We start from the raw sequence: 16,091 nt of genomic DNA, 5'->3' as shown, positions 1-16,091 counted from the left end.
ACTTCAAATATCTCCTGTTCTTAGTGAATAGACACCGAATAGTATGCATCTTTGAGGTCGATGCATACCATGTGACCATTTTATAGGAAGCTCCTATAAAACAGTTAGACTGTACTAAAATTTGCTGTTCTGAAAGTCTGTACTGCACAAATGAGTTAAACCTGGATGAAGTCACAGCCTCCATCTGTCACCTGGCCTGAAAGGCAATCCTGCCCATAATACGGGGCCTGCCTTGAAGACAACTCCGGTCCGAGTTCCAAGTCTGCTTGGAACCTATGTATGTTGTGCAGTAAACATAATCACGTTATTATCTGCTTTTTAAAAACAGATCTGAAATTCATGTTATTGTCATTTTGAACAAAAACACAAGAGTAGAATTACCAACATGTAACTGGTCCACAATCCCTTGTTTCAGTAAACCTAGACCCACCTACCTCCATGGCTACTGGTGGTCTTGTGGTAAGCCCAAAGGTCCCTGATGCGGGTTCCTTTTCTCTCCTTGATTGGGAGTATGACTGGTAGGAAGTGTAGATTCCATGTTGGTCTGAAAAACTCATTATACTAAGCCTGCCTTGTAGGACAATTCTGGCCAAATTCTGAGTCTGCCTTGAAAGACGACTCTGATCATATTTCCGTGCCCAGCTTTCAAGCTACCACCGGCTTCAGTGAATCGCTTACCCCCTATGGAGGTGTGGGGTGTGTTGTTGCCTACTGATGAAGTTTTGCTTGTAGCTTTGATAGCTTTTGCTTCCTTCTTCTGGTCTTACCCGAAGAGAGGATTCAGCGGCTGGTTTCTCCAAAGTCACCCTGATAGCGCTGTTCCTTTGCCGGCATTTGTAGCGTGCGGATATTCTGCCAACTGCTGGCTCTTGAGGCCATATGCATGTGCTTCAGTATGTTCATACTTTAAATTCGAGATCAGTTACCTACTGATCACTCCCACTCCCCTCCACTGAGAGTGAGATTTGTAGGCAGCCCTGAAAACAGGTGCTGCCACAGGCCCCTGAGGAGAAGGTCATTGTTTGAGCAACTTCTCCAAAGGTTGCCCCATGTGGGAGAGTCGTCCTCAGACGCTCTCCGTTGAGGGAGGGTATCCCTCTTCCCGGACTCATCTGAGTCAACGGGTTTGTCAGACTTGCGGGTGGATTTTACGTCCCCCGGGACCACCAACGGGAGCTCCTCCTCCTCCCGAAGACTCCTGCCGGTTCTGCCGGCGCTAATGTCGTGAAACAAGACCGTCGCCCGCTACTGGAAATGTTGCGGTCTTCGGCAGCCGACTTCCCTGCGGACCGTCTCCTCGACATCTGAGCCCTGAAACTACAAAAACTTCAGGCCCGAAAGAACGCAGGTAAGTAATTCAACTTTGCTTACCTGCCCATCCCGACGGGTTGGGAGGACACAGTGCCTCTGCCAGTTGCGTTCAGACGTAATGACGCGCACGCAGACGGACGGCCCTTCTTCACGTAGTCACTCACGTGACTCCGAAGTAAAATTGGCTCTGTGTAATTGTAAATTGTCCCTCGAGCGTGTAGGATAGTTTTAGTGTGTTGGGATCGCTGGTCAGCGCGGACTCGGTCGGCTGAAGAACCTGCTTCCGCGCTGTATCTCTAAACTAAACAAAAAATTTGCAGATGTCATTCTGCTTTAGTTTAGCTTAGAGATACAGCATGGAAACGGACCCTTCGGCTCACTGAGTCCTGCGCTGACCAGCAATCACCCATATACTAGTTCTATCCTACACACTTGGGACAATTTACAGAAGCTTATTAATCTACAAACCGGCACGTCTTTGGAATGAGGAAGGAAACTGGAGCACCCAGTGAAAACCTACGCGGTCACAGGGAGAACGTGCTAACTCCATACTGACAGCAGCCGTACACTCAGGATCGAACCCGGGTCGAGGTGCTGTGGCAGCAACTGTACAGCTGCGCCACTGTGCCTGAAGACATGCTCGTAACTCTCTGTTCAACTGTACTTCAAGTCATCAACCCTTTGGCTTAAAATAACCATAACTTATCATTAAATTAATTGTCCTCCACACAGTTAAACAGTTTGTTGCATTGTGTGCAATATGAAAATCATACCATCTATTTCATTACTGTTATAGTTTGATTCAATGATAAATATAACATCTCCCTGTCATGACCAAGAGTGAACTGACATAAATAACTCTACTATGGAGACTGACTAGATAACTCAGAAGTGACAATCATGAATGGGTTGTCAACTGCTTTCTGACTGGAGATGTTTATCATCTTGCGAGCAGGAATGACCTATTTTGTTTCTACCACTTGCATTATGGATTCTGTTACAGCCCATGAACCTCTGAGGAAAGTGCCTGTTAATTTTATTATGTCAGTGTTTCATTTTGTTACTGAATTCACAGTCAAAGGATCGGTTACCTTCTGGCAGGTATAGGGCTGGTTCATGACAAGCTGGCACTCCCTGTGTCAGCTCCTGGCTTGTTCCGACAGCACCCTCCCACGGTGTACCTGCCATGCTTATTGTACAAGGAGAAGCGATTACCAAGTGGCCAGGAATGTAGCACATGTAATTATACATTTTTACATGCAACGTAAGTACAGCACTGGAACAGTGTAGGAAGGCAGATTACTATCTAAATGGTGTCAAGTTGGGAAAAGGGGAAGTACAACAGGATCTGGAGGTCCTTGTTCATCAGTCAATGAAAGTAAGCATGCAGGTACAGCAGGCAGTGAAGAAAGCGAATGGCATGTTGGCCTTTATAACAAGAGGAGTTGAGTATAGGAGCAAAGAGGTCCTTCTGCTGTTGTATAGGGCCCTAGTGAGTATACCTGGAGTATTGTGTGCAGTTTTGGTCCCCAAATTTGAGGAAGGACATTCTTGCTATTGAGGGAGTGCAACATAGGTTTACAAGGGTTTACAAGTTAATTCCTGGGATGGCGGGACTGTCATATGCTGAGAGAATGGAGCGGCTGGGCTTGTACACTCTGGAGTTTAGAAGGATGAGAGGATATCTTATTGAAACATATAAGATTATTAAAGGTTTGGACACGCTAGAGGCAGGAAACATGTTCCTGATGTTGGGGGAGTCCAGAACCAGGGGCCACAGTTAAAGAATAAGGGGTAAGTCATTTAGAACAGAGACGAGGAAACACTTTTTCTCACAGAGAGTTGTGAGTCTGTGGAATTCTCTGCCTCAGAGAGCGGTGGAGGCCGGTTCTCTGGATACTTTCAAGAGAGCTAGATAGGGCTTTTAAAGATAGCGGAGTCAGGGGATATGGGGAGAAGGCAGGAACGGGGTACTGATTGGGGATGATCAGCTATGATCACATTGAATGGAAGTGCTGGCTCGAAGGGCCGAATGATCTACTCCAGCACCTATTGTCTATTGTCTATTGGAACTGCAGATACTGGTTTATTCCGAAAATAGACACAAAATGCTGGAGTCAGCGGGTCAGGTAGCATCTTTGGAAAAAAGGAAGAGGTGATGTTTTGGATCAAAACCCTTCTTCAGACTGAAGTGTTCTGACTGAAGAAGGGTCTCAACCTGAAAGGTCACCTATTCCTTTTCTCCAGAGTTACTGAGTTACCCACTGAGTTACTTCGGCATTTTGTGTCTCTCTTCAGCACAGCAACAGGCCCTTTGGCCCACAATGTCTTGCTGAACATGATGCCAAGACCCACTTCTATGTCAACTCCTATGAGGAGAAGGCAGGAGAATGGGGTTGAGAGGGAAAGATGGACCATCCATAATTGAATGGCAGAGTAGACATGAGGAGTCAAATGACCGAATTCTCCCTCTATTACATGAACTTATCTGCCTGCACAGAATCCATATTCCTTCATTCTCTGCATATCGAAGAGTGCCTTGTGCCACTATCATATCTGCCTCCACCACCATAGGCATGTTCCAGGCACTCAACACCCTCTGTGTAAAATAAAACATATCTCGCTCATCTCCTTTAAACTTTGCCCCTTTTACCTTAAACCCTCTAGTCTTTGATATTTCCATCGGGGGCAAAAGGTTCAGACAGTCTACTCCATCTATTACAATTTTTCTTCTTTAATGCCAGAAAAATCTGGAAAAGGTAATTTATTCGACTAACAAGATAACAACTAAGATAGACACAAAAAGCTGGAGTAACTCAGCGGGTCAGACAGCATCTCGAGGGGGAAAAAAGGATTAAGTGACATTTCAGATCGACCCGAAACGTCATCTATTCTTTTTCTCCAGAGATGCTGTCTGACCTGCTGTGTTACTCAACCTTTTTTTGTGTCCATCTTCGGTTTAAACCAGCGACTGCAGTTCGTTCCTGCATAAGATAACAACTAAGACATATTTTTAAAAACTGCTGGAAGATATCAGTGAGCCAGGCAGTACCTGTGGAGAGAAATGGACAGACAAGGCTTTGGGTCAGGATCCCTACATCAGACTGAAGAAGGGTCTCGACTCAAAGTTGTCTGTCCATTTCCCTCCACAGATGCTGCCTGATCTGTTAAATTCCTCCATTACCATCTATTAAGTTTGTTTTATACTTAAGATCCCAGCATCTGCAGTCTCTTGTGTCTCCATGATAACTAAGATGCTTTTATCATTTTTTATTAGTTAAAAGTCATGTCTTTGTCTTTGGAGCAACACCAATATGAAAGCGATATTTTGAACGATGTTTTTTGTGTAATCTGTCAGTACAGATAGTACATTGTTCTTTCAGGCTTTAAATTTGAATTGAGCTCTGGCTAATATAATGGCAGTATCTGCCAGCTTTAATCTTCTGCATAAAGTGATAGGACCACTTGGGAAATCTGCTAGTTAACAGTGATATTTGCCCATTTCACTGGACAAACAACTTTTCGGATCTTCTCCCTTCATTAGTTTGATGTATGGGTCCTGACTTGAAAATGTAAAGATGGACAATGTAAGCATCAAAAAGGACCATCGGATATTTTTGACAAAATGCCTATTATTTTGGGCGGCATGGTTGCACAGCGGTATAGTTGCTGCCTTACAGTGCCCGAGACCTGGGTTCGATTCTGACTACAGGCGCTGTCTACGGAATTTGTAAGTTTTCCCTGTGACCACATGGATTTTACCCGGGTGTTCCAGTTTCTTCCCACACTCCAAAGATCTGCAAGATTGTAGTTTAATTAGCTTTGGTAACAATTGTAAATTCTCTAGAGTGCAGGATAGTGCTAGTGTGTGAGGATCACTGGACAGCTCGGACTCAGTGGGCCAAACAACCTGTTTCTATGCTGTATCTTGAAACTAAACTAAATTAAATTTTACAAGGCCAAATATAATTTTGCTTTTATCTTATCCACCATAGTCTTCAATTTGCTATTCTTCGCAATTGGTGGGGGTAAAACACCTTAATGTTTTCTCTTGATTTCATCCATTAACTTCTGCACATATATTTTTGTGCCCTATGGTAACTCCAAATAGAGTTTGCCACAATAGGCCTAATATTGTTAATAAGCCAAATGTTTTAAATCTGGTTTCACAGCATTTGCCACAAAAAGCATATCTGAGCTAAGATGGCAACACGAGAAACTACAAATGCTAGAATCTTGAGTAAAACACAAAGTTTTATTCAAAAGAGATACAGCGCGGAAATAAATCCTTACATGCACACTAGGGACAATTTATAATTATACTGAGCCAATTAACCTACAAACCTGTACGTCTTTGGAGTGTGGGAGGAAACCGGAGATCCCAGCGAAAACCCACGCAGGTCACAGGGAGAACATGCAAACTCCATACAGACAGCACCTGTAGTTAGGATCGACCCTGGGTCTCTGGAGCTGTAAGGCAGCAACTCTACCTCTGCGCCACTGTGCCGCTCAAGTGCTGGAGGAACTCAATCCATTGCCTTCGTAACCACTGCTTCCAGAGCCTCCTTGGACCCAGACACCCTGGTCGGCACTGATGCACCATAACGGATGACACATTCCTGATTCTTAAAAATGTGCAGTGTTTTTGGGTTAGGACTGATTCCCACCATCTTCATTGCTACCAGTGTTATGGTGATGAATTCACCGCCTAAATAATTTATAGCCCCATTGCATTAGTCTGTTTGCACAATGTTATAATGACACCCTCCACTATTTAATCTCTAATTCTTTACTGACCTCTGCTCTTCACCAATAATTTTTTTTTCTCTGATTTGTCAAAGACTCAAAGGGGTGAGGATTGGAGATTGGAAAATAAATGCATAATGTGTGTCGTCTTTGAATTACGTTCTGCAATAAAAACTTGATTATTTTTGGAATTAATTGCCCGGTAAAGAAAGCACTTAACAGGTAACCCTACTCTGTTCCTGCATCCTAATTGGAACTGCAGATACTTGAATCTTGAATGTACTGGAGGAACTCAGCAGGTCAGGTAGCATCTGTGAAGGGAGTGCACAGATGACATTTCGGGTCAGGCCCCTTCTTCAGACAAATGCTGCCGAATCTGCTGAGTTTCTCCAGCACTGCTTAAAGACAGACAAGGTGAAATTCCTTTCTCCCTTTGGAAGACTTTCTCAGAGGCAGTGTTTTGATTATTGTCACATGTATCAAGGTGCAGTGAAAAACATTTTTGTCTCGTACAATCCAGTCAGCGGAAACTACACATGATTACAATCAAGCCGTCCACACTGCACAGGTACAGGATAAAGGGAATAATGTTTAGTGCAAGGTAAAGTCCAGTCGAGTCTGGTTAAAGGCAGTCTGAGGGTCTCCAATAAGGTAGATGGTAGCTCAGGACTGCTCGCTAGTTGCTGATAGAATGTTTCACATGTCTGATAGCAGCTGGGAAGAAAGTCCCTGAATCTGGAGGTGTGTGTTTTCACACTTCTGTACCTCTTGCATGATGGAAGAGGGGAGAAGAGGGAGTGACCGGGGTGTGACTCGTCTTTGATTATGCTGTCGGCCTTGTGGAGGATGCGTGAAGTGTAGATGGAGTCAATGGAAGGGAGGTTAGTTTGTGCGATGGTCTAGGCTGCGTCCACAATTCTCTGCAATTTCTTCCACATCCTGATCATTCCAAAAATTAATGAAAACTACTTTGTAATAGGTTTTTGCACAAACATCCTTAAATAAGGAAACTAATATTGAATACAGAATTGAAATATTCTTAGTCTCCATACTATGCATTCATTTCCCATAACAGTAAACACTAAAGTTCTGTTAATTTTCCTTATCACTTGTTGGAGTAACACGCTAGCCTTTTACAAGTTATGTACTGGCAGATTCTTCTGCAGCTTGGAGTCCTGTAATCTTTTGGGGGAGAATGTACATACTCCGTACAGCAGGACCTCGAGTCAGGATCGATCCCGGGTCTCTGGTGCTGTAAGGCAGCAACTCTATCGCTGCGTCACTGTGCCGCCCTAACAGATCTGTTGAGGGGATTGTCAGACTGACTGAAGTAGGGTCCCGATCCGAGTTGTTGCCTATCCATTCTCTCCATAGATGCTGCCTGCCCGCTGAGTTCCTCCAGAACTTTTTGCCCAAGATTCCAGCATCAGCAGTTTCCTGTCTCTCCTCTTCAGTATTCATTGCTGCTTTTATTATTTTGTGCAATCTTCCGACCTCCCATCCGTCTTTATACGATGAGATACCTTTTCTTTAGGTTTTATACTATCTATCACCTTTTAATTAACCACATATGATGTCCATGCCCTTGGAATATTTCTTTCTTGTTTGAATGTCAATAATCTGTGCACTCTGACAGCTTATAGTTGGATATATCTAGCTAAATCTAGATCCTGTGTTCAGCAATTCATGTAAATGCTGGTGCTAATATATTTTATATTGCCACTATAAAGTCATAGTTGTAATGCCTTATACAAGACTCTTAAGGAAAACCTGTAAGGTTTATTTTTAAATTGAGGTCACCAGCATGCATTGCTGCCACATAATATGTATCCAAAGTCCTTGTGTGTCCTTAAGGCAGATATTCAACATAGATAATGGAAGTGTCCCATCAAGATTTCTGAGCTGTTGGTGATTTCTTCATAATTACACAAATAGGGAATTGGATAGCTCAGTCAAAGAAACAATGATCAGAGCTTTGAATAGCTGTGGCACCATGCTTATGGGAACAAGGAAATCTGTGAACGTATGTTTGTAAAACACAAACTAATGTGTATTCTGCCTTTTAAAGCTGTCCATCCTAATCTTGTACTCCAAATTATCCTTTTGTATTTTTCGTATTCAGTGACAAAAACACAGAGTACTGGAGGACAGGTAAACGGGCCAGACAGCATCTGTGGAGGGAATTGTCAGACTGACTGAAGAAGGGTCCCGACCCAAAACGTCACCTATCCATGCTCTCCACAGATGCTGCCTGACCCACTGAGTTCCTTCAGACAGTGGTGCTCATAATTACCACTATATAATGTGATATATAATGGAATGGAATACTTTATTTGGTTTAGTTTAGAGATACAGCGCGGAAACAGGCCCTTCAGCCAACCGGGTCCGTGCCGACCAGCGATCCCCGCACATTAACACCATCCTACACCCACTATGGACAATTTTTCCATTTACCAAGCCAATTAACCTACAAATCTGTACATCTTTGGAGTGTGGGAGGAAACTGAAGATCTCGGAGAGTCATGGGGAGAAACTCTGTACAGACAGCACCCGTAGTCGGGATCGAACCCGGGTCTCCAGCGCTGCATTCACTGTAAGACAGCAACTCTACCGCTGCTCCACCGTGACCGTCACACATGACAGTGAAATTCTTTGCTTGTATACCCAAGGTGTTAGATGGCTTACAACGATTTTCACCCACTAGTGGAGTTGTGAACTTATAGACAAATATGGAGTAACGATCAAAGTTCAGCATAACTTCACACCCAAATTTTTTTGGAGCATATTTTTTCATGTTTTTCTCCTATAACCCTCTGTTAGAATTTTTTTCCAGAAATCCAAGCAGAGCAGATTTTGATAAAGTAAATAAGGAAAACTAGCAAGTGTGTTGATAACCAAGCTGTGATTTCAGATAATTTGAAAAATAACCAGAGGAGTTAGTTTTCATATAGAGGGAAAGCAGCTATTAAATCTGGTATACACAGCCTAATCAATGATGGGTGCAGATTCAATGAAGCTTTCAAGAAGGCTTTACGTGAAACTAAATTTTTTTGCATGGTTGTAGGCTACCAGCAAGGGAGAGAGATTAATTGGACCTCTTTCAAAGAACAGGCAAGATTTGTCAAATGGATATTCATGCTGAAAAATTCCATAAACACCTATCATTCTTGCTCCTGATATATAAATGAAAATCGATTGTTTCTTTTGGTCTCTTTATTTGCAAACAAATTGTCCAAAGATGTCTTAACGTATTTTTTAAATTCTTGCTCACATATTGCATCATTATTGTGGAAATTCAATATTTAGAGATTTATGTAAACTAAATTTACAGAAGTTTTCTGGATTGCTAAAAAAAATATGTTGTGGTTTGAACTTGGGACATCCAGTTTGTTGTTGGCTGTGTCAGGTTTAGCTGCATCTTTGGATCAGCCATCATTATTTGGGGGCGGCATGGTGGTGCAAAGTTCGAGTTGCTGCCTTATACGCCAGAGACCCGGGTTCAATCCAGACTATCATAGAATCATAGAATCATAGAAAGTAGGTGCGAGAGTAGACCATCAGGTCCGTCGAGCCCGCACCGCCATTCACTCATGGCTGAACACTAAACAGACACACTTACCCACAAACAGTAGACACAAGACACAGAACACAAGACACTACCCTCCCCTCTATACCGCTATCACCCCTCTCCACCCCAAGAACCGCGTGATCTCCTGGGGGAGGCAAAAAAACGGATAAAAACCCAGGTCCAATTCGGGGAAAAAATCCGGGAAATTCCTCTCCGACCCCAATCCAGGCGATCGACACTTGTCCAGGAGATCACTCAGGTCTACTATACTAACCATACCTAGGTCCATATCCCTGCCCTCTCCCCGTAGCCCCTTATCCCCTTGGCAGCTAAAAAACCATCTATTTTTGACTTAAATAAATTTAACGTTACTGCTTCCACTGCTCCCTGGGGCAGTGAATTCCACAAACTAACCACCCTCTGGGTGAAGAAGTTCTTCCTCATCTCAGTTTTAAAAGAGCCCCCCCTCACTCTGCAACTATGTCCCCTAGTTCTAGCCTCCCCGATCATTGGGAACATCCTCGGTGCATCCACCCGATCAAGGCCCCTCACGATCTTATACGTTTCAATGAGATCGCCTCTCATTCTTCTAAACTCCAAAGAGTAGAGTCCCAGCTTACTTAACCTTTCCTCATATGTCAATCCCCTCATTGCAGGAATTAATCTTGTAAACCTTCGCTGCACTGCCTCCAGGGCTAGTACATCCTTTCTTAAGTATGGACCCCAGAACTGTACACAGTATTCCAAATGTGGTCTCACTAATACCGTGTACAGCGCATTTAGATAAAGCACTTTCAGATGATTTTTACTACCCTTCCTTTCCGTTTTTGCCCCTTTTACATCTAGAGCTTTATCTTCACACATTCTGGATCCTCCTGTCACATTTTGATTTTCCGCTTCCCTAGCCTCCCTTAGCTCACTGTACCCTTACTAAACCACTGTACCTTTAACCAAAAAGCAGAAATGCTAACCTGAGGTTGCACCCAATCAGCTGCTTCCTCTAGTCTGCTCCCACCAATCAGCGGCTTCCCCAGAAACCCTCCCTATGGAGTGTGGAACGTTACGGGATTTGGTAAGCTCTGACCCTCCACCGCTGTCTCCAACGGTCCTGGGTCTCCGCGAGAACAAGCCCCGTGCCCGACCCAAGCCCTCACCGCTCTGACCCTCCACCGCTGTCTCCAACGGTCCTGGGTCTCCGCGAGAACAAGCCCCGTGCCCGACCCAAGCCCTCACCGCTCTGACCCTCCACCGCTGTCTCCAACGGTCCTGGGTCTCCGCGAGAACAAGCCCCGTGCCCGACCCAAGCCCTCACCGCTCTGACCCTCCACCGCTGTCTCCAACGGTCCTGGGTCTCCGCGAGAACAAGCCCCGTGCCCGACCCAAGCCCTCACCGCTCTGACCCTCCACCGCTGTCTCCAACGGTCCTGGGTCTCCGCGAGAACAAGCCCCGTGCCCGACCCAAGCCCTCACCGCTCTGACCCTCCACCGCTGTCTCCAACGGTCCTGGGTCTCCGCGAGAACAAGCCCCATGCCCGACCCAAGCCCTCACCGCTCTGACCCTCCACCGCTGTCTCCAACGGTCCTATGTGTGCTGTCTGTATAGAATTTGTACGTTCTCCCTGTGACCGCGTGGGTTTTTAAGTTTTAGTTTGTAATTTTCAGTTTTATTTGTCATATGTAGGTTAACACAGGGTCAACGGTACAATGAAATGTGTTTGTCAAGACAACTGGCCACCTCAGCAATAATATAACATGGATAAAATAAGATAAAAATGACATTGTTAAGGTAAAAAGACAATAATAAGATAATCAACACAACAACAAAAAAACACACGTGCTGACAAAAAGCTAGTGAGCAGATATATGATGTGAAATGTGTTTATGAATTCAGAAGCCTGATGGCATGATGATAAAAAACTGTTCTTAAGTCTGGTGGTACATGCAGCCATGCTCCTGTATCGTCTGCATGACGGTAACAAGGAGAACAGTCTGTGTGCTGGGTGGCTGTGGTCCTTGATGATGCTGTGTGCCTTCCGCAGGCACCGCCGGTGGAAAATCTTCTGAATGGCTGGGAGACAGTTGCCAGTGATGTGCTGTGCTGCCTTCACCACTCTCTGTAGTGATTTGCGGCTGTGGGCAGAACAGTACCGTACCAGATGTTGATGCAGCCCGTCAGCAGGCTCTCGGTGGTGCATCTGTAGACGTTTGTGAGGATGCTGGCGTTCATGCCAAACTTCCTCAGTCTTCTCAGGAAAAACATTAGCTGGCGGGCTTTCTTTGTTATTGTGTCCGTGTGCAGTGTCCAGGAGAGGTCCTCAGTGATGTGCACACCGAGGAACTTGAAGCTGCTGATCCTTTCAACCTCAGCATCACCGATGTGGATGGGGAGGTGACCACGCCCCTGCTGTCACCTGTAGTCCACGTTCATCTCTTTAGTTTTGCTGACATTGAGAGAGAGAGGTTATTTTCCTGGCACCAGCTGTTTAGTTCCTTTACCTCCTCTCTATAGGCCATCTCATTATTGTCTGTGATGAGGCCCAGGATGGTCGTGTCATCAGCAAACTTTAGGATGATGTTGGAGCTGTGCTTGGCAGTACAGTCGTGCGTGAACAGGGAGTACAGGAGAGGACTGAGCACACAGCCCTGTGGTGCCTGTGTTGAGGATCAGTGAGGAAGAGGTGTGGCTGCCAATTCTCACCACCTGGGGCCTGCCCGTCAGGAAGTCGAATATCCAGCCGCAGATGGAGGTCTCCAGTCCAAGATCAAGGAGCTTTGGGACGAGTTTTGAGGGAATGATACTGTTGAATGCGGAGCTGTAGTCAATGAAGAGCATTCTCACATATGTATTCCCTTTGTCCATGTGGGAGTGCGCAGTGTTTGTTGCCATGGCGATGGCATTGGCCGTGGCCCTGTTTGGTCTATAAGCAACTGAAGAGGGTCCACGGTGTCAGGGAGAGAGGAGCAGATGTGAATTTTGACTAGTCGCTCGAAGTACTTCATGATGATTGATGTCAGTGCGACAGGACGATAGTCATTTAAACAGGAGGTTACTGGTTTCTTTGGAACAGGAACGATGATGGATAATTTGAAGAGGGTGGGAACCACGGACTGACTGAGGGAGAGGTTGAAGATGTTGGTGAATCTGCCAGTTGATCAGTGCACGCCCTGAGAGCCCGCCCTGGAATACCATCCTGCCCTGGAGCTTTGCGATCATTGACCTTTTTGAAGGACCACCTCACGTCTGCCCTTTGTAGGGTCAGTGAGGTAGTCCCCCTGCACACCTGTGGACTCATGGTGGGCACTGTGTTGTCTGCATCGAACCGGGCGTAAAAGGTGTTAAACTCGTCCGGGAGCAATGCAGTAGGCTGAACAGTGCTCCTGTTTTTCCCTTTGTAGTCTGTGATGCAGCATAATCCACTCCACATGCGTCTGGGGTCAGAGCTGTAGTAATTAGATTCCACTTTGTTTCTGTAGTCTCTCTTGGCTTTCCTGATGGTCTTCCGGAGGTCGTATCTGGCTGCTTTGTAGGCGTCGTGGTCCCCTGAGTTGAAGGCAGTGGTCCGTGCTTTGAGTTTAGCGCGAATTTCCCGTCCAACCCAGGGTTTCTGATTTGGGTAAGTGCAGTTGGTGGATTTTGTAACAACATCATCGATGCACTTACTTATGTAGCCTAAGACTAGAGTCTGTGTATTCGTTGATGTTGCCTTCTGCTGTATCCTCAAACATCTGCCAGTCAGTTTAGTCAAAGCAGTCCTGTAAGACCTCATCAGCCTCATTGTTCCATTTGTAAATGTCCCTGAAAACCGGATTTTCCTGTTTTAGTTGCTGCCTGTATGCAGGCAGCAGTAAAATGGACCGGAGGTACACACAATTGCTGGGGAAACTCAGCGGGTGCAGCAGCATCTATGGAGCGAAGGAAATAGGCGACGTTTCGGGCCGAAACCCTTCTTCATGGTCCAGTGGTCTGCCTTACCAAAAGCAGGGCGGGGGAGGGGCTTATAGCAGTCTCTGAATGGGGTGTAACAATGATCCAGGGTCTGCTCTCCCCTAGTGGGAAAAGTGATGTGTTGGAAGTATTTTGGGAGAACCTTCTTCATGTTGGCTCTGTTAAGGTCTCCCAGAACAATGAACGCAGCCTCAGGCTGGAAGTTCTCCAGCTCATTTACAGTCCCATACAGTTCTTCCCCCTGTGCTCAGGTTTCCTCCCATATTCCAGAGGTGTACAGGTTTGTAGGTTAATTGGCTTTGGTAACGATTGTAAATTGTCCCTAATATGTCGGATCGTGCTAGTGAATGGGGTGATCGCAGTTCGGCATGGACTCAGTAAGCTGAAGAACCGGTTTCCTCACTGTAACTCTAAACTGAGCTAAGATGATGGATCAGTGATTGTGGTAACAATTATCGCAGTGATAAAACACAACATTTGGCAAATTTGAATAAGAAAAATCCTTACACCATTCCAAAATGTATATATGCAGTTTTATCATTGAAAAATGCAGCATGGAAATGGGCGCTTTGGCCCTCCAAGTCCATGGTGACCATTGATCACCTGTTCACACTAGCTCTATCCATAGTATCCCACTTTTGCATCCATTAAAGGCAATTTACAGAAGCCAATTAACCTACAAGCCCATATGTCTTTGGGACCTGGGAAGAAACCAGAGCAGACCCACGCATTCACAGGGAGAACATATAAAACTCCACACAGACAGCACCTGCGGTCAGTATCGAACCCGGGTCTCTGGCGCTGTGAGGCAGCAACTCCACCAGCTGCGCCACAGTGCCGCCCTTTCAAAATGTTAGATTTATAGTATTTAAAATTCTGTGGTTGAAAAGTAAGTACTGAATTCTTAGATTGTTAAAACTGTGGTATTCGATGCCTTAAAACCATTTTGAAACTTTAAAATTTTTAATTGTGCCTCGACTTGATTTTTAAAGTTGCCTATTTGCACTTAATAGTTTGATAATAAGCATTGCTGTCACCCAATTCACACTTGCCAGACCATCAAGACTACTTTGGAGTCAGCGCAATGATCACATAATTATTTGGTTGCAACTTCCAGGCACAAATAACAGGAAAAGATGCGTGAATGTGTTTGTGGGTGTTAATCCAATTTGAGCAGCAGCAAGCTGTCGTATGCCATCTGTAATCATACTGAATAGCAAGACATTCTAATCTGAAGGATACGCTACCTGTCATTTGGCTCCTGCTTTCATTTCGCAACAGAGATTTCTGCTTAACATTTTTACTCGGAATATAGAGAGTAACTTTTGCCCAGTGTCGTCATTCCGCCCAGCTTTTGGACTGCTTTTAATAAATGTTGTGAGAATTCATGGAGTCATAACAGCGTGGAAACAGGCCCAACGCCCACACCGACCAACATGTCCCATCTACACTAGTCACGCCTGCCTGATTTTGGCTCATATCCCTCTAAATATGTCCTATCCATGTACCCATCTAAATGTTTCTGCCTGCCTGCCTCGACTGCCTCCTGCCTCAACTACCTCCTCCGGCAGCTCGTTCCATACACGATATGATACGATAGAACTTTATTTATCCCAGGAGGGAAATTGATTTGCCAACAGACATTAAAAAAAAACACAAAATATATGAAACATGAAATTAAAGTGATGAGTGCAAAGGCTTTGGGATGTGCAAAGATTGAGGAGGTGGTGGTGGGGTGGTCAGTTACGGTCTACCCCAGGACAGAAGGGGGAGGGGTTGTACAGTTTGATAGCCACAGGGAAGAAGGATCTCCTTTGGCACTCTGTCCTGCATCTTGGTGGAACCAGTCTGTTGCTGAAGGTACTCCTCAGGTTGACCAATGTGTCATGGAGGGGGTGAAGAAGGCACTGGCAACCACAGATTGGTAGAACATCTGTGGGATCTTACTGCTGACATTGAAGGAGCAGAGCCTTCTCAGAAAGTACAGGGCCTTCGCATTCCTGGACCAGTCCAGTTTACTGTCCAGGTACACTCCAAGGCATTTGTACTCCCTGATAAACTGCACATCCACACCCTTGATGGAGACAGGGGACAGGGATGCTCCTCTCCTCCTAAAGTCCACCACCAACTCCTTAGTCTTGTCTGTGTTGAGCTGCAGGTGATTCATCCCACACCATGCAACAAAGTCGTTGACTACACCTCTGTATTCAGCTTCCCACCCCTCACTGATGCAGCCTAGGGTCATCTGAAAACTTCTGCAGGCGACAGGAGGCGGAGTTGTATCCGAAGTCCGAGGTGTAGATGTTAAACAGGACGGAAGAGAGGACCGTCCCATTTGGGGGCCCCTGTGTTGCTCACCACCATGTCCGAGACACAGTTCTGTAGCCTGACATATCGTGGTCGTCCAGTCAGGTAGTTGGTGATCCAGGTCACCAATGGAGTATCCATTTGCATCTTCATCAGTTTGCTCACAAGCAGTGCAGTTAAAAGCACTGGAGAAGTAAAAAAAAAATGACTCTC

General features: G+C 45.3%; 1 protein-coding gene across 1 annotated transcript in view; it reads left to right on the top strand.

Moving 5' to 3' along the window:
- cdc73 (cell division cycle 73) overlaps nucleotides 1-16,091 on the top strand; it is a 275,800-nt gene that overhangs the window by 217,497 nt on the left and 42,212 nt on the right. The gene's annotated exons all lie outside the window — the stretch shown is intronic.

Source organism: Amblyraja radiata, chromosome 10 (assembly GCF_010909765.2).
Source record: "Amblyraja radiata isolate CabotCenter1 chromosome 10, sAmbRad1.1.pri, whole genome shotgun sequence".
Taxonomy (NCBI): Eukaryota; Metazoa; Chordata; class Chondrichthyes; order Rajiformes; family Rajidae; genus Amblyraja; species Amblyraja radiata.
The sequence above is the reverse complement of the archived record's forward strand: the minus strand, read 5'-3'. Positions and strand labels throughout refer to the sequence as shown.